This window comes from Vicugna pacos, chromosome 1 (assembly GCF_048564905.1).
Source record: "Vicugna pacos chromosome 1, VicPac4, whole genome shotgun sequence".
NCBI classification, from domain to species: Eukaryota; Metazoa; Chordata; class Mammalia; order Artiodactyla; family Camelidae; genus Vicugna; species Vicugna pacos.
The window spans coordinates 88284211-88309239 of record NC_132987.1 but is presented as its reverse complement, the minus strand read 5'-3'; the positions used below and the strand labels follow the sequence as shown (position 1 = coordinate 88309239).

General features: G+C 36.2%; 1 protein-coding gene across 10 annotated transcripts in view; it reads right to left on the bottom strand.

Annotated features, from left to right (window-relative positions):
• Positions 1–562: 562 nt before the first annotated feature.
• The window catches only part of PROS1 (protein S), a 269581-nt gene continuing 245114 nt past the window's right edge, over positions 563–25029 (bottom strand). For 8 of the 10 annotated variants that reach the window (XM_072967094.1, XM_072967080.1, XM_072967048.1 and 5 more), the window contains 4 exons: positions 16070–16158; positions 7423–7574; positions 2732–2839; positions 563–1315 (listed from right to left, as the gene is read on the bottom strand). The gene's annotated coding sequence lies outside the window, so the exon portion shown is untranslated. Of the gene's footprint in view, positions 1316–2731; positions 2840–7422; positions 7575–14457; positions 14489–16069; positions 16159–25029 lie in introns of all 10 variants that reach the window. The other 2 variants (XM_072967074.1, XM_072967054.1) reach the window with 2 other exon arrangements.

Here is a 25029-nt window from a genome sequence, read left to right as displayed (position 1 = left end):
AGGCACCTCAAATTTCACATAGCAAAAATAAGATTTATTTTTTCAACCCCTAAGCCATTTCTTCCAAGTCTTCTCCATCCAAGTAAATGGCACCCCAGCCTATGGAGTTACTCAGACCCAAATCCAAGGAGTCATCTATGACTGCTCTCTTTCCTTCACATCCCACATCCAGCTTACCAGCAAGTCAATCTGGCTTCATATTGAGAATATAACTTTCTCATTTCTCTCAATCTGAACCACATCACTTTAGTCCCAGCCACTCCTGTTATTTGATTTCAGCAATAGTCTCTTAGCTGGTACCCTTGCACCCGCCCTTATCCAAAGTCAACTCATTCTCCATTTAGCACATGTCTGGGCATAAATCTTCTCGAGACCCTCTAATACCTTGGGAATGCTTTTAAAATAAAATCTGTACAAAAGAAACAAAACAACTTTCTCATAGGGAAAAAATGTATTTTTAGTTAAAGAACAGAGATTATAGATACATAAACTGTATGTTTATATGTATATGCATCCATATGCATACACTTAGCAAGTTACTGAAAAATTGAAATTAGTCAGCTAGTAAGAAAATTTAGTTTTTATTTCTTGTAGTAAGTAGTTATCTTTAATTTAAAGCCAGCTGAGAAATACAAAAAAGAATGAAAAAGTATCATAAAATGTTAGGATAATATGATACTTCTAAGAGATTCTGTGTTTTGAACTAATTTCTTCAGATAAAGTACCCAGATTCTTAGAAAGGGCCACCCACCCTCCATTAGTGACTTGGACAGGAAAAAATGTATGTAAATGAAAAGTAATTATCTGTACTCAATGAATTCTTTGTATCAATAATCAGTCCCATTTTTGCTAGGCTCCAAACCAAGACCCTTCACGTTGTCCAGCAGGGGAATGGAAGTGACCCAAGGAGTGATACTCTACATTGTAAAGAAAATGAAATATTCCTGGTTACTTACTTACCCTGTGCATGGCCCCTATAAACTGATATCCAATTTATCAAACTAATCAAGCCTCCAAGAAATCACAAAGAGGATGAAAATCATTAGGCACAAACAACTTGCCTTTTTCTTCACAGACATTCCTAGGTCCTGGTGAGCATGAGCCCTTTATAATCTTCCTGAGTCAATGAATAATGGCACATTATTTAGGGTTTAAAAAATCCCACCTTCCCAGGCTTTCCAGTTTGAAATCACGATAGCGTTCCAGTGTTTGTTAGTGACCATCAAATGTCCCCAGGCTGGAAAGTATTTCTGCACTCCATCTTGTACTGGGCTTTGGGCCAAAATCCTCCTATTGTAGATGTTCCCACTGGCCTCTATAAGGGAGAAATAATTTTACCCTAAACTTTAATTAACAAGGAAATGGTGATAAAACTGCTTCGTCTTTTCCTCTTATGCTAGGTAAAGCAACCATCACATCTCTATACAGATAAAACTCTCTACCTAAAATTTTGCTATGACTACTGAAGTAATGAGAAATATTTCCCTCCTGGCTGACTTCCCCATCTCAGATCCCTTGCCCTCATGGGGGATGGAGCTCAACCCACCACGAAGCAAATCCACTCTCCCTCTCCTGCTTCAACAATTGCTGGTACAGAGCCATGGAGGGAGTTCTGTGAGAAAGCAATCAAGACAGCAGAGTGAGTTAATTTTCTGCTGTCAGAATGAAGTTTCATAACTCACTGATGTGAGGAATTGACAAGGAAACCTATAGTCAAATCAGTTTCTACTCATCAAAGAGTCTCTTTATCCCTGGAAATGATATGAACTTCAAACCCAATCACAATCTGCTTCATTTCCTGTTGCCCAAAGAAATGTCTGTTCACAACATTTTCATTTTAATGGTTTTAACATAAACGTCCTCTTCACCATCATAAATTCACCCATTCATATTTGAAAGATACACTCCGTAATAATGTGAAGTAATTTTGAAGGATATCTTTATAATACGAGGAAGCTCTGTGTGTGTGCATCATATGGGAATGTGTGTGTGTGAGAGAAAGGAGAAGGGGCAATGGAAGGGAAATGAAACTTCCTACAAAGTGAAATTGTTTAGTAGAATAGAAAGATTTTCCAGCAATGCCAGTGAGATCAGCCATAAATAAATTTCCAATGAATACCTCAAGAGGCAACTCTGAGCCCTCCAAGGTTGATCTGTTAGCTCTATACCATCCTTCTGATACAACTCTATTACTCATACCAATAGGTGAGGTATTTACAATAGAACGGAAGCCAATAGCCTAGCTAATAAATCCTTTCCTGGTTCAGTGCATGTAGTGGCTTACATAACCCATAGCCTAGAAAAGCCATGTGTTTTGGCTTGTTTCACTTGATGATCAGCTAATGACTTCATTTTACTATCTCCTCCTTGTGACTAAAAAGAAGTATTAACAAAATTAATGGCAAAATAGTTGCATAAAATATATAGCACTGAGCTGAGATAAAAATAATGTATTAAGACGCCCACAATTCTGATTACAGTACAAGAAGTCCTCATGAATGTAAGATTCAAAGCAGGGACTCTACTCCTTTAATTATACATGACAGTATAGATGGCTAACAGGGTCTGAGAACAGAGCACTGTCATTTTATACTTTCTAGGGAGCCTAGTAAATTACCCGTTAGGGATTAAATGTAAAGAGAATATAGATTGTAGCTCTTGCTTCTACATATGATGCAGTAATTATATAGTTGTAAATATATTTTAGTGTCGTTTTTTTTAGCTCAAGTACCTCCACATGCACCATGGTGTTTAAGCGAAACTTTTCCTATATTTCTTCTTCTCAGATGGCCAAAATAATCTTCGGTGTACATCTATATTTGATGCTTTGCTTTCTGGTCTGAAATGCAAATATAATCATTTAAAAGGCATTTTTGCAGGGATGAAGAATTGCAAGTCCTCAGTGAGCAAGTGGCAAAGAGGTATCATGCCTATTAGCACGTGTTAAGTGAATCTTCCAAATGACAGAAACAATCTGGTCAATTCACTGAGATAATCCTTGGGACCACACATGCAATTTTCAATAGTGCAGGTTTCATAGGTTTCTTAAAAATTCGCAAACATTAATGTGACAAATACAAATCATCTGTTTATTCAGAGTAATTTTCTGTAGAGTATTCAGCTACACTATAAGCCCATTCTAAACGCGATGTACCCTTCAGAATAAAATATTTCAACAAAGTAAGTTTATTTGGGGTTGATTCTATCTGTCTTTTCTTTCAACAGAAATGCACTCCAGATATATATTTTACAATTTGGTTCAATCTTTGTTGGACCAGCAGTAATAAAATACAATCTGGGAAGGAAAAAAAAAACCTTTTCCCATGGTCATGCTAACATTACAACAATTTTATAGAAACACAGACAGGCTGGTATGTAAGTTTCAGTTTGGCAAAATTAAGTGAACCCAAAGATGGATGAATCCTGTCCCCAGCCACACCTTAAAAGTTGTCATTAAACAAAAAACAGGATGTGTTGATTTTAGCTCTATTCAAAACATTTATAAATTATAAAGTTTTGTTTTAGGACCGTAAAGAAAACAATAACGTTTTAGTTAAATCCTAGATATTTTTCTGATTTACTTAATGTTAACAAGGCCATAGATAAGAAGTACATATAAAGAAGAGAAATGTAAGTATAGATGAGAAGAGAATGTAAAAAGAAGTTACAGGACTTAGAATCAGGTCAATCTTAGCTTTTAATTTTTAAAAAAATTTCATAAAACTTTTCCAGCTCGGTGCCTTTCTCCCATCTTCTCCTCAGCACTGTTAAAAAGTGTGGGAAACAGCTGGTGTGTGTGTGGTTTTACAGTCAGGAGAGTTACTAGTATCTCACAAACTGTAAAGAGATGTGCAGTACTGTGTAGGTAGCATTTGGGTTGATTAAATAATCCTCCTTTGGATGAGTCAGCCTCCTTTAAAAGCAAGCTTGAAAAGAAAACTGAGGCCACACAGTAAGTTTCATCAGGCTGTTATTTACAAAGTAACATATCCCACAAGCAAAGGGTGACCACTGCTTTAAGAAACACAACATTAGCTGTACCATATTAAGATGAAACACAGCCTGCCCCCTTCAAAAAAAGTTCATGGTTACCCAAAGCAATGAGATTGTAAAGTAAGCCATATTAATTAAATGCCCTATAAAAATGTTCTTCTATTTAAATATTAGAAACAGCATACTGAAAAGAAAAATAAGATCAAAACTTGAGGGCACTTTTAAAAAGAGTACCAGGAATCACACTACAATAGAACTCTCAAAATCAACATATTTTAAGACATAGTGGAGTGCCATTTACATACATTCAATTTCTTATTCTGTGTGCTTGCACTTTGAGGTGTGGGAGTAGGTGGAGGGAGTGGGAAGATATACTTTATCTTGTCATCTACTTCCCCAGGGTATGAGGTTACAGAGTTAATGCAAAGAGCCTCACTCTCATGATGGAAGGGCAGTATAGAAATTTTTCAGAATAATTTTAAACGTAGGATTTGTCTCATGCTCTTACTTTAGAATCTAACTTTCTAATTAGATGTGAGTCCACCTTATTATATGTATGCACCTTAAAGTATTCAGATAGATTTCTTGATACTTACATTTACCATCTCAACAGACAGAAATTATTTCTGTCTAATTGCCTGCTGTTAAGATTTGAAAAACAACAACTCTTCAAACAAAGTTTAAAGTGAAAGAAGCCCCTCATGGTTTAGATTTTTAACAGAATGTTTTAACTATTGTTGATTCCTTTGTCGGACTCTTAAATATCAGTGTTCCCTCTGACTTTCAGGAGTCACACTGTGATATTTAAAGAAAAATAGGCTTAGATTCCCCATTTCAAGAGATACATAGAGATTAGTTTATCACCCAGTATACAGGAAGGGTGAGCTGGGAGCAGTTCCTCATCATCTTTAGTTCCTTCCTCTGCTGAATTCTCTTTTTGTTCCCTTGTTATGCCTCCTGTGTGTATACTTATTTGTCAACCAATGGGAAGCCAGTAAAGCATCCCATTCCCTTCATTTCCCAGTGTTTACCCAGCTGGCACTACGTGGAAAAGGATCTTCTGCAAGGCTTAGGATGAAACAGAGAAAGTCCTGTCACTAGAGGACAGAAAATGCATTAAAATGTAATACTGGGCATCCTTTATTTAAACTCCCCAACTAGTCTCACCTCCAAAGAACTTTTAATAGTTATTTCTTCTACTCCATCTCTAGAATTCCATCTTCCTTTCCCCTACTCTTCATCTGCTCCCCTAATTAAAAAAGTCTCCTGATTTCTTGTACAATTCACTTCTGCTGTCTCTGTGTATCACTTTTGGCTACCCAGCCATTTCGGGGCCTAGGAAGCCAAAGAAAGGAGGAGAGAGAAAACAGTGCTTCCATAACCAAAACAGTCTGTTTCAAGATGTTGGGCTAAACAGAGAGAGGTCTCTTTTCCTAGGAATAATTCAAAAACCTACAGGGGCTAATCTGGAGGCAAAACAGGGACACAAATGTGTGGACTGGACTGCGGATAACAGGAGCACGCTCACCCCATCCAAAGAAGACAGCAGGGCACCAAGTACTCAGCCTCAGCTGCCGCTGCCCTCTGTGAATCTGAATCCCCTTTGCTAGTGTGTACTATGTTTCAGGAAAGGCCAAAATTTCAGCTAATTCAGTGATATCTCCCAGTGTTTAAATTTGGACACTGTTTTTTTAATGTTTTAAAACACTATTCAAAGGGACAGATTGGGATTTCAAAATTTGTAGATACTGACAGGCATATGCAGAATAGATAAACAAGATTATACTGTATATAACAGAGAAATAGATACAAGATCTTGTGGGAGCTCACAGCAAAAAAAAAATGTGATAATGAATATATGTATGTTCACGTATAACTGAAAAATTGTGCTCTGCACTGGAATTTGACACAATGTAAAATGACTATAACTCAATAAAAAAAAGTTAAAATAAATAAAAAAGAAAAAAAGAAAACACTATTCAGAGCAAATATACCATGGTATAGGTTATATCTAGCCTGTGGGACACTGTTTTGGGGGCAAAGCTGTTCACTTTTATTATGAGCTATGTGTACATGTTAGCCGAACCTTCCTAATGAACAGAAACAATCTACTTTAATTATTACTTGAATTATATGTGACTACATAGCTAGCTAGTAAGTTTCAAAACCTCTCTCATAAATACAGTTTTACCCTCCTAGCTATAAGTATTTATAAACCTCTATTTCTAATCTTTAGAAAAAAAAAAGAAAGTCATTTTAAAATTGAATTATTTCATTTATTTGCTTTCCTCTCAATCTTCTATTCTTTGGGTACATTTTCATAAATGTCTGTATTTTAAAAATCAGGCCCATGTCCCATATATTGAAAGACATTCAGAATTCCAAGATGTCTCATGATTCCCCTAGGGAATCACAGTCATTCTCTCTTTCCACCTCTCACGCTGAAATACAACTGCTGACAGTTATCCTCTTAATGGTCACCATTCTTCTCACGAGGCCTTCTCCTTCATTCTCCAAAGAACCAAAAATGTACTGCATGCATAGATACCTAATGCTTAAGATTAAATGAGGGAGACTCAGTATACCCAGAATAGAAAGGGGGTCTAAAAAGAATGCTGGAAAAAATAAATAAATATTTAAAAATTAAAAAAAAAATAAAAAGAACACTGGACATTAATTTTCTTAGGGTTCTTTTTGCCATGCATACCTCCTATAGCCTATTTTACATCATTTCTTCTCTTTCTCACATACTCTCTCTAAGCAGAAATGTCTACCATCTTTATTTACCTAGTTACAGGTTCTTACCCAGTTTCTCTTTCTTTTCATTTCCTTGTTTCCTTTGTTTCATAGTTTGCTTGTTTTCTTATTTAAGAAAGCCAACCACTATTACTAACTAAATTACACTGTCCAAGTTACCTAACTTCGTTAGAAAAAAAATCTATTAATAGAGCTATTGTTGTGAGGATTAGAAGATAAAGCATGAATGAAACAGTTCATCCATGTGTCCAACATATGGTTGGTACTCAAGGAATCTTCTCTTCCCCACTACACTCCCTGCCTGCCTCTTCTCTCCAACCTTCAATTTTCGTTTCTCCTCCCTGCGTCATTCCTCAATCCAAAGTGAACCAATCTCCTCTTGGTCTCCTCACAGTTATGTAAATTTCATTCAATTTTGTTTTTCAAACATTAAAAAATTTTAAATAGAAAACTAAGCACACCCTTCTGATCCCAACTGACTGACATCTGACATTTTCCTGAATATTAATCACACCTTCATAAGTAGAATCCCACAATCAACTGCATGAGTCCTCCTTTTTCTATTCCTGCTTCACCAGTTTCCCAAAGGATTAGATCATGAAGTCTTGCAAACTCTAACTAACTTGTACTTGTTCTCTAACCATCCATTTTCCCCTACATTTCATTTCCCACCTTTTCATTTCTCCAAATACTTCTTCCTTTCTTCCCATCTCAGACTCTGGCCTTTATCATGAATTGGAAGCAAATTACTTTGGCTTGTTTTCTTTCCAGTTCACCACTTTTGATATCCAAAACATTCATTTCTTCACATATGATAATCTTGCCTGTGACAAAATCCATAATGAATAGAATCCACAATAATTTAAGGAAGATGTTTTTCATGAGAATACCTTAATAATTCTGTTTCCCATGGCAAAAATAATTCCCATAAAAACTCATAGCAACACAAGGTTTTAAACAACTGGATTTTTTTGGTCACAACTTGAATGAACCAGACTTTCAAAACTCAACATTGTACCTACAGATTAAATGGAAATGTTGATGTCATTGCTTATTATTTCTAAATAATTAAATGCTGAGGTATTGTGTTTTTTAGTAAACGTGAAACAGTTGTTCCTTTAGATGCTGTGTTTAGGAATGTTTTGTAAGCAAGAGAAATGGAAGGTTTCTTGTGTAGAAACATAGACAAGAACGATATAATTTAAATATTAAATTCTCCCAGTTGACAGATATTAACAAATTTGGCATTGAGAATCACTATGGCATCTCAGACTCATCTTAGATGTCAACAGGTCATGCATACTGCATCACCAAATGACTTTCCTGGAATGTTTTCAAGACTGATCATACACATTTCTGTTCTTAGAACATCACAGATGGAAAGAATATATGGAATCCAATTCCCTTTTCCAGATTTAGGAGGCAACTATTCCTCAAGATTTCTGAAGCTTCTTCATAGAAGAGAGACACCCTACAACTCTTTGCTTTGGTTGCTCCAAAAGAGATCTCGGTCTGGAGCTTTATAGGGGTCAAGAGAGACCTTTGCAGAAGGATGTTCAAGAAAAGAAGAAAAAGGAAAGGAAGAAAAGGAAGAAAAGGAAGAGAAGGAAGGAAGGAAGGAAGGAAGGAAGGGAGGGAGGGAAAGGAAGTAAGGAAGGAAGAAAAAGAGAGAAGAAAGAAAGAAAGAAAGAAAGAAAGAAAGAAAGAAAGAAAGAAAGAAAGAAAGAAAGAAAGAAAGAAAGAAAGAAAGAAAGAAAGAAAGAAAGAGAAAGAAAGAAAGGAAGAAAGAAAGAAAGAGAAAGAAAGAAAGAAAGAAAGAAAGAAAGAAAGAAAGAAAGAAAGAAAGAGAGAGAGAGAAAGAAAGAAAGGAAGGGAGGGAGGAAGAAAGAAAGGAAGGAAGAAAGGAAGAGAGAAAGAGAGAAAGAAAGAGAGAGAAAGAAAGAAAGAAAGAAAGAAAGAAAGAAAGAAAGAAAGAAAGAAAGAAAGGAAGGAAGGAAGGAAGGAAGGAAGGAAGGAAGGAAGGAAGGAAGGAAGGAAGAAAGAAAGAAAGAAAGAAAGAAAGAAAGAAAGAAAGAAAGAAAGAAAGAAAGAAAGAAAGAAAGAAAGAGAGAAAGAAATTGTTTTCAGCTGCTAAAATCCTACATACTTCAATATCCCAATTAAAGAACACATTGCTTTTGCAACCTGCACTTCGTAAGTGCGGGTTTACATTTGTAACGATAACCTTTCTTATCATGTGCCCCACTGAAGCTTCGTAAGTGAATACAGGGTAAGAAAAGAATGAGCTCAATGATTTAAGATTTACCTCCCTGTACACCTCAGAAAGGCAAACTTTTTTCTCTTTTTTTGAATAATACTCTTTATTTGAGTAAAGAATTTGCCTTCCTTATGTACACTGGAATGTTAAATTCCCTATGTATTTTACAGAGTTACAAAACGTCTCTCACTTTTAAATATTACCCAAAAAGTAATTTCAGAAAAAAAAATGGAAGGAACTAAACTTGACTTTTAAAAAATCATAGATAAGCAACTCTCAAACAAAAATGAATTAATAAGATTTCTCATCTACTTAACTACATGACAGATTTCTTGTCCCAGTCCCCTTCCTCAAAAACCCTTATGTGGAAACCAAGCTAGAGATAAGGATTCTTCCCTGATGCAGTTAAGGGAAAATAAAAGACCCCAAATCTCTTTGGCAAACAATTCCATCCATGGCCATTTGTGTGTGACTACTTTGCTTCAAGTGCAGCACACTCTTTGCAGGAAAGGCCAGATGCTGCTCAGAGTGAGAGTGGTCCTCTCCAACCAGCTGAAGTCATCTGCAGTCATCTGCCTCTTCCCCCTGCCTGTGCCTGCAGCCTGGCAGCAACTCTACCAACACTGAGTGCAATCTTGGGTTAAAAGCCAATGCGTGGCTGGCTGATGCAGTCTTCTCCATTGAAAAAGTAATGGATGAGATGGGGCTGAGAAACAACCATTACATGATGACACTCAACAAAAACAGCTTGGGGGATAAAAGGATTTCAGAGACAGAAACAGATAGGCTGGTGAAAAAGTGCTGGGCAGGCTAGAAGTTTAAATGGAGTATAGATCGGCAATCTCTACATAGCAATATAATCAACAGCATCTTGAAATGTTAAACCCCTGAGGCAAACTTTTATATATATAAACAACAACAACAGCTATATATATATAATGTAATCGTAACACAAAAAAGTAGAACTGCACAGTATGATGCACTATAACCCAAAACATACTCCTTTCACCTGAATTGTCACTTTCATTTGTGTGCTTCCTAAAAACTCAACCTTATCTGCATTAATAAACACATATTTCCAGTTGATGAGTCTTTAATTGTTACTGTTCAGAATATATAAGTATGCCAAGTTCGAGGCTGACTTGAGCATGCTTTCAACATTTATAATGAATAAGAATCAGTAGAAAAATAACCAGGTTTTGGTCAATCGTAAGTATTACATGATTAAATTTTTGAAATGACTTAAAATAATTTAATAGTCTGTTTTAATCAAAATATCAATACCAGAAACAATTCTTTTTGTTTTCTGGACCACACAGGAAAATCGGATTTAATTGTAAGAAGAGTAAACAAGTCTTGAAAATCTAATGATTTTCAAAAATTATTTTCAATGTTGTGTTCATCATAAACATAAGTTTCTTGCTAAATGCATCTTTCTGTAAACCTTACCAAGTATTTTTTATTATGTATTCATGGTGTTTCCAACCTAGGATAACCCAAAATCTAGATATTCAGGGTATTAAGTTTCATTTACATGAAACTGTTATTTTCATAGCTCAAAAATTATTAAACATCAGCAATTTCGTATTACTCAGCCCAGAGTAATGGATGAAAGTAGTTAATAAATGTAATAAAACAAGTAAGTTATTTTTATTTTTTCTATTTTAAAGATTGACACATTATAGGCTGACAAAAATTACTGATTATCTCATGATGACCAGACACTCTAAATGTTAATTAAATATATTTTATTTAATAAAATTGAGAAATAATTATTTAATAAATGCAATTTCATAAAACTACATAGCAGCTTTAAATTTGCCATAGGAGTAGTTCAACCGACTTAAATATTCAAAAATGAAAGTATTTTCCTCTCATTACATTCAATGTAATTCTCAAATGCTCATTTCTCTCAGCAGGAGGAAATAATCTAGATAATAAATATATTCACTTCCTGTTCACATAAAAGTCTTTTTTTGGACAGCCAACCAAATTCAGAGCCCTCTCCCTCTCCACTCCCCTTTTCTTGAGAGCATTCTGAGCTCCAGGAGTCTTACTATTATTATGAGTCTGAAGAAGGAGTGTTCACTTCGCAGATACTTATTATAGGAGAAAAATGTTTTCCTCAACCCTCTTAGGCTCCCTGGCTGAGTGTGAAAATTCAACTGACAAAGACAGATTAGCAGAAGAAAAATCATATAAATTTTATTGAATTTTTACATGTACATGACAGTCTCCACAGTAAGCAAAGATCTGAGGAAATGACCAGAACAGGAAGCTGTTATACCTTTAAGACAAACAATAAATTTGTGAAGAACTGACAAGACAAAGGGGTTTGGGCTGGGGCTTGTAAGCGGCGAAGAAGTAACTAGGAAGGTAAAGGTTAGTTTAACAAGACTTGTTTGTATATTTCTTGACCCAGATTTCCCATTTCTGGTGACAAGAATGTCTTCCCTCTTTCTGGTACAGAGAGGGTATCTCACAAGGGAGTTTTATAATTTGTTTCCAGGAAGAAGGATGAGGGGGTAGGAGGGTCAGAGTTACCTTCCTGCTTCTGCCATTTTAAAAATTCCTTCAGTTTATGATATTTGAGGCCAAGATGCCACCTTTGGGGTAGTGTGTTCTTACCCTCAGGAGTCTGTTACTGATTAACACTTCCATTCTTCTCTCAGCGGGGGAAAGGCAATATGACACGCAGAGAACTAGCAGTCTCATACTATCGGCTCATTCTCCTCAGGTCCCACGTTCTCCATTCGTAAGCCAGCGAGGCTTCTTGTCCGTTGGACTCTACTAGAAAGTTCCTCATCCCTTACTATGACAATTCTTTGGCAAGCATAGCATCTTCAGCTCTTTATTGCTTTTCATCTCATACTTGATCCTACTCTGTATTTTCATATCTCTTCTATACTCAGCAGGAAAATTCAACTGCTGAGTGGGGACTTATTCTGGACCTTGTCTAGCTACGCATACACTGCTAACATTTTTTTCTCTATTGCAATGATTCCATGCTAGCAAAGAACATTCTACAATGATGAATTCTCCTATGGTTTCATACAGGATCTGGGGTAAATATCATATCTATCCACAGATTCTTACATCTAGGAGTTTCCATCCTCTCCACTGGGTAATTGGTGGATGGTAGTGAAAAGGACTGACAAGGAAGGGCGCTCCATGCTGATGGTAAATTCTGCTTTCTTCTTTCAATCATCTCTAACCCACCCCTCCTTAGATCACAAATGGTTGTTACCCCCTTTTTATGTAGAAATAAAACTAAGCTCATGTGTATGATATGTATATTTTTCATTCATTTTTATTCATTCTTTTATGATATAAATATTTGCTCTGAGTTTTCCAAATTTTGCTCTTAGTAATCAAAACCAAATTGAGGAAATTTTAAAAATAAAAAAAGTCAATATGGAAGCCTTCTTTTCTCCAGTTTCAGGCTATTGAAATCAAAAGCCATAAAGAAGTTCAAATAACTATATTTTTAAGACAGATCCACCCTTCATTGTAATGAATACCACTGATTTAGATAATATTTGCAGAGCAGTATTATTAATAAAAAATTATCTTCATAATACTCTCATTTATACAGTTTCTTTCTTATGTTCTTAAAATAACCCTGTAAGTTATGTCAAGTAGAACTGATGTGTTGAGTAGTACTAAATACCATGATTTATTATTTATCTCATTGATTCTCACAGCAACATTTTGTGTAGAGAACTGCCTCATTTTACACATAAGAAAGCTGAGGTTCCACCATGACTTAAGTGGTTATTCAAATTTACCCGACATTAAAAGCTGGAGCTAAAATCTGAGTGCTCACTTGCCTTTCCTACTACATCATTATCTCTTATATGCAGTATCTGAAAGATGTATTAAATATATATATGATCATTTGAATAACTTTTTAAACTATTAGTAAAAAAACAAATAATATTATGGAATGATATAACTATATGTTTCTAAATTTCAAATCATTAGACCAACACAGCTGTATGTTAAAAACAAACGCTGAAATCTCCTCTAATAATTTATCACAGGACACAATTTATGGCTTTCTGCCATTTGATAATGAAAGTTAAGTTTCTGAGCTATTTATTCCTGGAATCAGGTATAATAACTCATTCTCCAAAAACCAATTTATATAGAAAACATATTCAGTACAAAGATGTTTGAGTTCCTTTATTTCTCTTCTGTCATTTGGCAGCAATTTGTGTGTGACTCAAGAAAGACAGAGTAAGAATTGATGGCAGTTATTTCTGCAAGATATGTGGAAAAGACTAAGGATACTGAAAGCATGTGTCAGTTAAAATCATTCATTTTAGATTAAACTTGTGTTCTGGCAGGGGCAAAAGTACTAAAGAAGAAATCTATCTTTAAAGATTAATAGAGTTTTATCCAAGATTATTCTTGGTCAAAAAAATATTTGTTTGGGTTTTTTTTAAAAGCAATTGTGGCCACGGATAGCAGTGGACATGTAAGTCTATGTTTTCCAAGGTGCATAAATTTTGAACTGACTTTTTCATGACTCCACAACTTATTTTGAAGGTACAATGGAATTTGTAACCACTGTTCACAAATACTCAGTAAATGTGTCAGTGATCTCTATCATTGAAAATAAAATATTCTGACTGACAATTTCAACTTTTGAGCTTTTAGTATCTTTTGAGCTTTTAGTATTCCAACTCTGAAGTTAGGATTACAAAATCGTGTCTTTTCCCATATATTTCAAACCATTTAAAATGTTTTTCACTGCAGTAATGGACATTGAGGTTATCTCCTCAACAATCATTCCAAACATTCTCCATCATGAAGTAACTGTGAGTTGGATGGGATTGGGTAGACCCTGAGTATTCCACATTCACTGAGATAATCTCAAATTCCTTACTGCCTCTTTTGTCACAGCAATCCACAAAGCAAATGGTTTTGAAATCTAGGACAAATTCAGTTAATGCATAGCATTTTCCTGGCCACTGAGATTAGCTGAAGATTAGCCCAACCATCACAAAAGTTGGTATTTATGCAAAGAATTCTGGAAACAAATGTCTACCCCCTCCTAATGATATGATTTGTGGGTGTGCCATCAGGCTGCCACTCTGAGGGATATCAATCTAAAAATATAACTGAAACTAGAGTAGACCAGAGACTTGATCAAACCACATTTATACAAGTTTTTTATCTGAAACTTTTAAAATATGTGGGAAAAAAACCCTTATAATTTGTCATTTGAGACAGATTTTATAACAAGGTAAGTAGTCATAATCACATCTCCTTAAGTCATAAGGAGAGTCATAACAAATATTTCTGTAGCTATAAGTATTGTGCCTCATGATTTTTACAGTTACATTATCTTAGATTATTTGCTAAGCAATTAAAAAGGAAATATATTTTTATTAATTTGTTTAAAAGGTTAAAAAGCAAATGATATTGTATTTTAAGTTACATACTTGGCTGATTAGCATCTTTTGTCCTCTTTCTCTGTAATCAAAGAATGTTAAGATGAGAATGGGATCACAATGATCACTTTATAACAGAATAAGAACTCTATTTTTACATCTTCCTACCTCTTATTGTCTTATATTTTACTATTATATACGCTATAAGTCCCACAATATATTGTTATTATTGCTACTTAAAGACTGAATATCTTCATTTCATTTTCAAGAATATTTTGCAAGATTTTTTTCTGAATACTAAATTCTATGTTGAAAAGTAAATATTTTTGGTTTCCTGTTTTTCTTTTTGTTTGTTTTATCTGTTCATTCCACGGCAGTTTAATGATGATTTATAGTCTTCTAGCCACCAGTGTTCCTGGAAATGCATCAGCCATAATTTGTATATTCAGTTTCCTCTATTTAATATGTTCTCTTTCTCTAGCTGCTGGTAGATATACTCAAAAGATATTCTCTTTTTGGCCACTTAACTTTCAAGAGATTAGGTATAATTGTCTTTGCCTTATCCTGTTCAGACATTGCTAAGTTTTTTTGGTGTGTAGGTTGATATAGTTCATCAATTTTGGAGAGTTCTTGGTCTCTATCTCTTAAAATATCTCTTCTTGCCCATTCATCTTCTCTTTCTGAGATTCCATTTATAAATAAACTGGGGACTGTTACAAATCTCTTCTGTTTCACTTTTTTCTTTTTGTCTCAGTAGGGATATATTTTATTGACCTGTCTTTAAGTCCATTTATCCTCTTCTCTGCTGTTTCTGAGCTCCAAAGTCTATTTAGTGAATTATTCATTTCTTATCATGTTGTCATCATTCTAGTTAGTTCCATGTTTTTATACAACAGATCTCTCTTCCTCTTGCCATTACACCAGAGGTGAGAGCAACTATGTTAGTTTCCCTCCCAAAAGCAAGTGTATATTGCTTTTGGAGTTTAGTTCTTTTTGTTTCTTTGTGTACTCAGATCTCTGATGGTTTTACAGAACTAGATTCTGTAGGTTATCTGCATTGTTTTGATTGTTACGGTAAATCTCTTGCCACTTTCTAAATCTGAACTAAAAACAAAAATGTCATGTGGTTTTGTTTAACTGAAAGACCAAAAACTTATGATACTCAATAATATGATTTTGTTTTTAATTCAACCAATAATTCAATCAATAGCCCTGAAAATAGAACAATATATCAATAATCTAGAGACCTATGCTCTGGAACTTGTATTGCCACTGATTACCTGTGGGGCTTGTGGGAATACATTTAATCTTATAGTTTCTCCATGTGTAAATATATTAAAGTGATAAACACTAGAAAGAGAAGAATAGCATTCAAATAAGAAATATTATTTAAAGTTCAGTTTCTTTGAAAAGGACAGAAAGAAGGAATATGAAACAACTATGATATAACGTTAAAAATTATTAGTTCTGGAAAGTCAATAATACCATATTAGCATTTATAATTTTCCATGTTTTTAGTAAATTTTTCAGAATTGAGAAATATAATCATAATACTAACACATCACTCCAACCAGTGTAGCAACAAATAAAATAAAGGGAAAATGTGCTGACTGCAGTTCAGCTAAAATAAGGGCAGTAATAAAGCAAAATCTACAAAACTCACCAGGAAATTTTTAATAGCCTGGTTTTCCACTTGCTGTCAGGTACTTCACTTGTCTGATATGAAAGCTGGCAGATCCAACTGCTAAATCTCTAGAGAAATAACAAGAGAAAAAGATTTCTTTTTGAATTACTAAGGCTTTGCAGAATCCTACGGAGCTCCTCTCCAAAAAGAGGTACATAAATAGGTACGTAAATAAGTACAGTGTCTTGTGTTGATTTGTCATCTCCAAATGTACTTTAAAATACAAGAATTTCTTTAGATTCCACTAATAAGTAAATTATAAGTATCTGTATTTCTCTCTCTGTTTTATTTCACTTAGAATAATGCCCTACAGTTTAATATAGTGGCAGGATTTCCTTCCTTCTCATGGTTAAATCATAAATTATATAATATATATATATGTGTGTGTGTGTGTATGTGTGTATATGTACATCTTTATCCATTCATCTGTTGACAGACACTTAGGTTGTTTCTAACATCTTGGCTATTACAAATAATGTTTTAAGGAACATGAGGGTGCAGCTCTCTCTTTGAGATACTGATTTCATTTCCTTCAGATATGCACCCAAAATTAGGATTGCAGAATCATATGAAGTTCTATTTTTAATTTTTTGAGGAATCTCATACTGTTTTCCATAATGACCACACCAGCAGTATACAAGGTTTCCCTTTGCTCCACTTGCTCACCAAAACTTGTTATTTCTTTTCTTTGTTATAAAAGCCATCCTAACAGGTGCAAGGTGACATTTCACTGTGGTTCACAGTAGAATGTGATCACCAGAACCTGAAGGGTGGGGGAAGTAGATAGATGCTGGTCAAAGGGTATATAAGCCCTCAGTTATAAGATGAACAAGTTCTGGGATCTAATGTACAATATGATGACTATACTTAATAACACTGTATTGTATACTTGAAATTTGCTAGAAGAGTAGATCTTAAACATCCTTACCACAAAAAAAGCAACTATGTGAGGTAATGGATATGTTAATTAACCCAACTGTAATCATTTCACAAAGTATATGTATATCAAATCATCGCATTGTACACTTTAAATATATAAAATTTTGTCAATTATACCTTAATAAAGGAAAAAATACAAGAAATTTAAGCAATATAGCAGAGACACAGGGTCCAGAAAAATAGTGGACAGAGCTGTGATATTTAGCAATCACACAGCAGAACAGAATAGTAGGACTTAAAAGGTCTTAGAGAGTTCTGGCTCATCACATTCTTCTAAATGAGAAACTAAGATCCAGAAAGCTAATATACACTAGAAGTTATTAAAACAAAGAGGTATATAAATCTATTCTTTTAGACTGTTCCTCTCTGCACCATTTCACTGACTTGCAGACAATTCCTACTAGAAATTTCAAGGAGAGTTTAACGCTGTTCTCTCCCTCAGTTTTGACCTACTTCCAGTCAGCAACCAAATTTTATTAGTTCTTCATCTCAAAATTCAAGTTTTTTCAACTTCAACGCATATTTATATTTTTTAATTGTCAAAAGTATAAGTAGAGCTATTGAAAGTACAGAAACCAACCATGTGAATTGTGAAACCAAAGGCCCCACTCATTTTTTTCTTGCCATAAAATCATGTTATTAACCACTATAGAAAATAAAACCCTCTATTACAACATCCAGTAAATCTGGGTACATTCCCATTAAGCATTTGAGACATTTAACTTCCATGCTTCAAAATATCTGTTACTTCTGTCCATTCTTAAACAGTCTTTTTGTCACTAGTCCCCAGTGTTTACCCTTTATATTTCATTTTTATCTACTTCCAGTCTTATTGCCCAAAGACATAAATTAGATTTTGCTATTTCATTCTTCAAAGGTATTCATCACCTTCTAGATACACACACATGGACACACACACTCATGCATGCACATACACACACCCTAAAATACCATAACACGGTATATAAGAATTTCCATGGGATAAAACCTGGAATCAGTTTCTTTGCTTCATCAGAGATGGAATGGAGACTTAAAGAGGAAAAGTAAAAGATACTTAGATTAATACTAGGACTCTAATTTGGGAAGAACTTGGTTCAGGAAAAGGATATTGTGAAGGGCATTGTTTAAATTCCTGAAAGCAGTGGCTAGCATAGAGGATTAAACCTAGCACTACAGCTTACAGTCAACATTTTAAGGAAGAATGTTCCAATGTATCTAAAATCCTCACCCTACCTGTGCTTGAAAAGCAGAGTCATCAATCATTCTCACTTTTATGAGTAGAATAACTTCCATTCCTATTATTTAAGACACTGTTCACTAATCATTGTAAAAAAAAAATACACCGTGAGGAAGAGGCAAGATGGCGAAGTAGAAGGACGCTTGTAAGTCACCCTCTCCCACAAATACACCAAGACCCACATCTACAGACCCACTCAGCCAACCAGAGCACCTGCGGAACTCTGACAGAACATCGCCCTCTTCAAAAGATAAAGACGCCAAAAATCTGGTAGGAGAAAAGGAAAAAAGAAAGAACAAAAGGCAAAGCAGCTCCGGACGGGTCCCGCGGGGAGGGAGCGGCAAAGGAGGACTGGCGCTCACTCGCTGGGTCTCCCCTCTCCAACTGAGAGGCCAGCGGGACGGAGGGGGAGCCTCCGAGGCTCAGATCTGTGCAGAGCAGCCCTTGACTGACAGAACTAAGTTAAACCGGCACAGAGCGCCCCCCCCCCCAACACCCAGCCTGAGACGCGGGCCGGCAGCGGCGGGCAGGGCCAGGCTGCACAAGCCGCGCGGAGGACGGGGGCGGCTGCACGGAGGCAGCTCCGGGGGACTGCAAGGGGCTGGGCGCCGGGGCTGTGGGTGTACAGGACAGAACAACCTGGGCCCCCCATAAAACAGCAAGGTTGATGTGCTCTTGGGGGAAGGGTGCATACCCCCATCTCTGAAACCCCGCGGAAACTTTTCAGGGGAAGAGAGGCGGGGCCCAGGCACAGCCGCCATATTCTCCAGCGCTGAGCACCCAGGCGGGGGCGGAGACGAAACCTGCATCCCCACCGAAGGGCTTAGCAGCCTCAAGGGCCAGACTGAGACAGGCCTACAGCCCAGGGCAGATAGGATCCTTCCATCCTGGTCCCTCAGAGAACTTGCTCCACAAAGACAAACAAGGAGCTGGGTCTTGGCTCGGAGCAGGGAAGAGGCTACCCCTCGGTCTTCCCCGAGCCCACCCGCAGAGCGCGACCAGGGCGGAGCGCGCAGCCGCACAGAGCAGTGGAGCTACCAGCAGCGCAGGCAGAGGGAGAGTGGCCCCTCCCCCGCCTGTCGGGCAGGAACACAGCCCCTGACCGAGGTGCTGGGAGGGGGCACGACCCGCCCTCCTGCCTGGCCAGTCTGCAACACCTGACTGCGGCATCCGGAGGGGCAGTGACCTGCTCGCCCACAGCAGAGGAGAGCTGCATCTGACCCCGTGTTAGGAGGAGGCGCGATCTGCTTGCCGACAGGTGCTGGGAGCAGCACAGAAGAGGGCGCCAACGGAGGGCCTATGAAAACAAGCTGAGCTTCCAAAACAGGACCAAGACAGAAGGACTTCACATTAAAAGCACACAGACTCCAGGAGAACACTGACAACACCTTTTTTTTTTTTTTAAATCTGTTTTTACCTGTTCTATTTTCAATTACTCTCTTAATTTTTACTTAATTCATTTCTATTTCTCTTGGGTTTTGATGTCCTGTTATTGATTAGACACAGGCTTCAAATACATCTATTCATCTCCCCACCCCTTTTTTTTTTAAAGGTTTTAAAAGGACGTCTCAACCCGATTAATACTCTGCTTCAACTCACTCTTCTATTATTCATTATACACTGTTTTCAAACCCTCTTTCTCCCTTCTTTTAAAAATCTTTCTATTTTTTTCTTTCTTTTTTTTCCTAAGTTCTATTCCTAAATAGGCATTAGATAGATAAAATCCTTAAGATCCAAAATAGACAACTGATGCTCCATAAACCACAGTGCCAGAGAGGTATGAGCAAGATGAAGAAGCAGAGAAACCTTTCCCAATTAAAAGAACAAGAGGAATCCCCTGAAAGAAAGATCAATGAACTAGACATCGATAGCCTACTAGATCAAGATTTCAAAAAAGGAGTGATCAAATTGCTGAAGGAATTAAAAGAGATAGTGCTTAGAGAGATAAAATATGTCAAAAATGAAATTGAAGCTATAAAGAAGAGCCAAGCAGAATGGGTAAACTCATTGACAGAGATGAGGAATGATCTAATAGCTGTGCAAAGCCGACTAGGTAATGCAGAGGAACGAATTAGTGATCTACAAGACAGGGCAATAGAAAGCACCCATTCAGAAGAACTACAAGATAAGCAAATAAAAAATAATGATAATAGCATAAGGGACCTATGGGATAATATAAAGCGTCCCAATCTTCGCATAATAGGGGTCCCAGAAGGGGAAGAAGGATCAAAGGGGATTGAAAAGGTTTTTGAAGAAATCATGACTGAAAACTTCCCAAACTTAAAGAAGGAATCAGATATCCAAGTACAGGAAGCTCAGAGGGTCCCAAACAGGAAGAATCCAAATAGACCCACACCAAGACATATCATAATCAAGATAGCCAGAGTCAAGGATAAAGAAATGATTCTAAAGGCAGCAAGAGAAAAGCAAAGAGTGAATTTCAAGGGAACCCCCATAAGGCTCTCAGCTCATTTCTCTACACAAACACTACAGGCCAGAAGGGAGTGGCAAGATATATTCAAAGCCCTGAATGAAAAAAAAGATGCAGCCTAGGATAATTTATCCAGCAAGGCTATCCTTTAGGATAAAAGGAGAAATAAAGAGTTTCACAGACAAAAAAAAGCTGCAGGAGTTTAGCAACACTAAACCCATGCTAAAAGAAATATTGAAAGGGCTATTCTAAATAGAAAAGCAGCAGGATGCTACAGAAATGAGAAACGTACAACTGGAAAGGTGATAACTCATGAATTACAAATAAAGAAAACACGAAATTATAAAAGAAGACATACAAATCACTGAGAGTGGGAGAGGGAGGCAGGGAAATATAGAATTTTTCTTTCTTTTTTAAATTTTTTTAACAGTAGGATGGGTTTGAGATCATGTTATTATCAGTTTAATAAAAACGGGTATAGGTTAATAGATTTACAAAAAAGGGTAACCACAAGTCAAAAATTTACAAGGGAGTCACAAAAATTAAATAAAATCCATGATAATACAAAGGAAAATTACCAAACCACAAAAGGAAGAAGAAAGGAACAAAGAGGATATACCAATTCAACTGCAAAGATAAGTTCAAAATGGCAATAAACACACATCTATCATTAATTACTGTAAATGTTAATGGACTAAATGCTCCAGTCAAAAGACATAGGGTGGCAGACTGGATAATAAAGCAAGAACCTTCAATATGCTGCATACAAGAGACCCACTTTAGGGAGAAGGACACATATAGATTGAGAGTGAAAGGATGGAAAAGGATATTCCATGCAAATGGAAAAGCCAAAAAAGCAGGTGTTGCAGTACTGATTTCAGACAAAATAGACTTTAAAACAAAGGCCATAAAGGAAGATAAAGAAGGACATTTTATAATGATTAAAGGAGTGATACAAGATGAAGATATTACACTCGTTAATATATATGCACCCAATATAGGAGCACCTAAGTACATACAAGAATTACTAACAGAGATAAAGGGGGATATTGATAGGAATACAATCATAGTTGGAGATTTTAACACTGCATTAACATCATGAGACAGATCTTCCAGACAGAAAATAAACAAGGCAACAGAGAAATTAAATACTACAATAGAAAAACTAGATTTGGTGGATATTTTCAGAGCATTACACCCCCAAAAAATAGAATATACATTCTTTTCAAGTGCACGTGGAACATTTTCCAGGATCGATCATGTACTTGGACACAAAAGAAACCTCAACAAATTTAAGAAGATAGAAATTATCTCAAGCATCTTTACTGACCACAATGCCATGAAAATGGAAATCAACAACAGAGAAACAAAGGAGAAAAAAAGAAAAGCATGGAGATTAAACAATATGTTTTTGAAAAAACAATGGATCAATGAGGAAATCAAAGCTGAAATTAAAAAATACCTTGAGACAAATGATAATGAAAGCACAACCACTCAAAACCTATGGGACACAACAAAGGCAGTGCTAAGAAGGAAGTTTATAGCGATACAGGCCTTCCTCAAAAAAGAAGAACAATCTCAAATAAACACGTTAACCCACCACCTGAATCAAGTAGAAAAAGAAGAACAAAAAGCCCCAAAAAGCAGCAGAAGGAAGGAAATAATAAAGATCAGAGAGGAATTAAATACAATAGAGATGAACAAGACCATAGAAAAAATCAACCAAACCAAAAGCTGGTTTTTTGAAAAAGTAAATAAAATCGACAAACCTCTGGCCAAACTCACAAAGAAGAAAAAAGAGAGAGCACAAATTAGCAAAATAAGAAAGGAAAATGGAGACATTACAACAAACAAAATAGAAATACAGAATATCATAAGAGAATATTATGAAAAACTATATGGAACCAAACTGGATAACCTAGAGGAGATGGACAAGTTTCTGGAAACATACTGTCCACCAAAACTGAATCAAGAAGAAACTGAACACTTGAACAATCCGATCACTAGAAAGGAAATAGAAATAGCAATTAAAAACCTCCCTACAAATAAAAGTCCAGGACCAGATGGCTTCACCAGGGAATTCTACCAAACATACAAAGAAGAACTCATACCAGTCCTTCTCAAACTCTTCCAGACGATTGAAAAGGAGGGAATACTCCCAAACTCATTCTATGAAGCCACCATCACCCTGATACCAAAACCAAGCAATACACTACAAAAAAAAGAGAATTATAGGCCAATATCACTGATGAACATAGATGCCAAAATCCTCACCAAAATTTTAGCAAATAGAATCCAACAACACATAAAAAAGATTATACATCATGACCAAGTGGGGTTCATCCCAGGGACACAAGGCTGGTTCAACATACGCAAATCAATCAATGTAATACATCACATCAACAAGAGAAAGGACAAAAACCACATGATCATCTCAATCGATGCAGAAAAAGCATTTGATAAAATTCAACACCCATTTATGATAAAAACTCTCGCCAAAGTGGGTACAGAGGGAACATTTCTCAACATAATAAAAGCTATATATGACAAACCTATAGCCAGCATAGTACTCAACGGTGAAAAACTCAAAAGCTTCCCACTAAAATCTGGGACAAGACAAGGATGCCCACTATCACCACTCCTATTCAACACAGTCCTAGTCCTGGAAGTCCTAGCCACGGCAATCAGGCAAGAGAAAGAAATAAAAGGGATCCAAATTGGAAAAGAAGAGGTAAAAGTGTCATTATATGCTGATGACATGTTACAATATATAGAAAACCCTAAAAGGTCCACACAAAAGCTACTAGAGCTGATTGAAGAATTCAGCAAGGTAGCAGGTTACAAAATTAATGTTCAAAAATCAGTTGCATTTCTTTACACTAACGGTAAATCAACAGAAAAAGAAAGTAAAAAAATAACCTCCTTTAAAATAGCAACCAAAGTAATAAAATATCTGGGAATAAATCTAACCAAGGAGGTGAAAGAATTATACACAGAAAACTATAAACCACTGATGAAGGAAATTAAAGAAGACTTTAAAAAATAGAAAGATATTCCATGCTCTTGGATTGGAAGAATCAATATTGTTAAAATGGTCACACTGCCCAAGGCAATCTACAGATTTCATGCAATCCCTATCCAATTACCCAGGACATATTTCACAGAACTAGAACAAATCATAATAAAATTTATATGGAATCATCAAAGACGTAGAATTGCTAAAGCATTACTGAAGAGAAAGAAAGAGGCTGGAGGAATAACTCTCCCAGACTTCAGACAATACTATAGAGCTACAGTCATCAAGACAGCATGGTATTGGTACCAAAACAGACATATAGACCAATGGAACAGAATAGAGAGCCCAGAAATGAACCCCCAAACCTTTGGTCAATTCATCTTCGACAAAGGAGGCAAGAATATACAATGGAATAAAGACAGTCTCTTCAGCAAATGGTGTTGGGGAAACTGGACAGCAGCATGTAAAACAATGAAGCTAGAACACACCCTTACACCATATACAAAAATCAACTCAAAATGGATTAAAGACTTAAACATAAGACAAGATACAATAAACCTCCTAGAGGAAAACACAGGCAAAACATTATCTGACATACATTTCAAAAATTTTCTCCTAGAAGAAATAAAAGCAAGAATAAACAAATGGGACCTAATGAAACTTACAAGCTTCTGCACAGCAAAGGAAACCAGAAATAAAATAAGAAGAAAACCTACGGAATGGGAGAAAATTTTTGCAAATGAAACCGACAAAGGCTTGATCTCCAAAATATATAAGCAGCTCATACGACTCAATAAGAAAAAAGTAAACAACCCAATCCAAAAATGGGCAGAAGACCTAAACAAGCAACTCTCCAAGGAAGACATAGAAATGATCAAAAAGCACATGAAAAAATGTTCAATATCACTAATTATCAGAGAAATGCAAATCAAAACTACAATGAGGTATCACCTCACACCAGTCAGAATGGCCATCATTCAAAAATCCACAAATGACAAATGCTGGAGAGGCTGTGGAGAAAGGGGAACCCTCCTACACTGCTGGTGGGAATGCAGTTTGGTGCAGCCTCTATGGAAAACAGTGTGGAGATTCCTCAAAAGGCTAGGAATAGACTTACCATATGACCCAGGAATCCCACTCCTGGGCTTGTACCCAGAAGGAAATCTACTTCAGGATGATACCTGCACCCCAATGTTCATAACAGCACTATTTACAATAGCCAAAACATGGAAACAGCCTAAATGTCCATCAACAGGTGACTGGATAAAGAAGAAGTGGTATATTTATACAATGGAATACTACTCAGCCATAAAAAC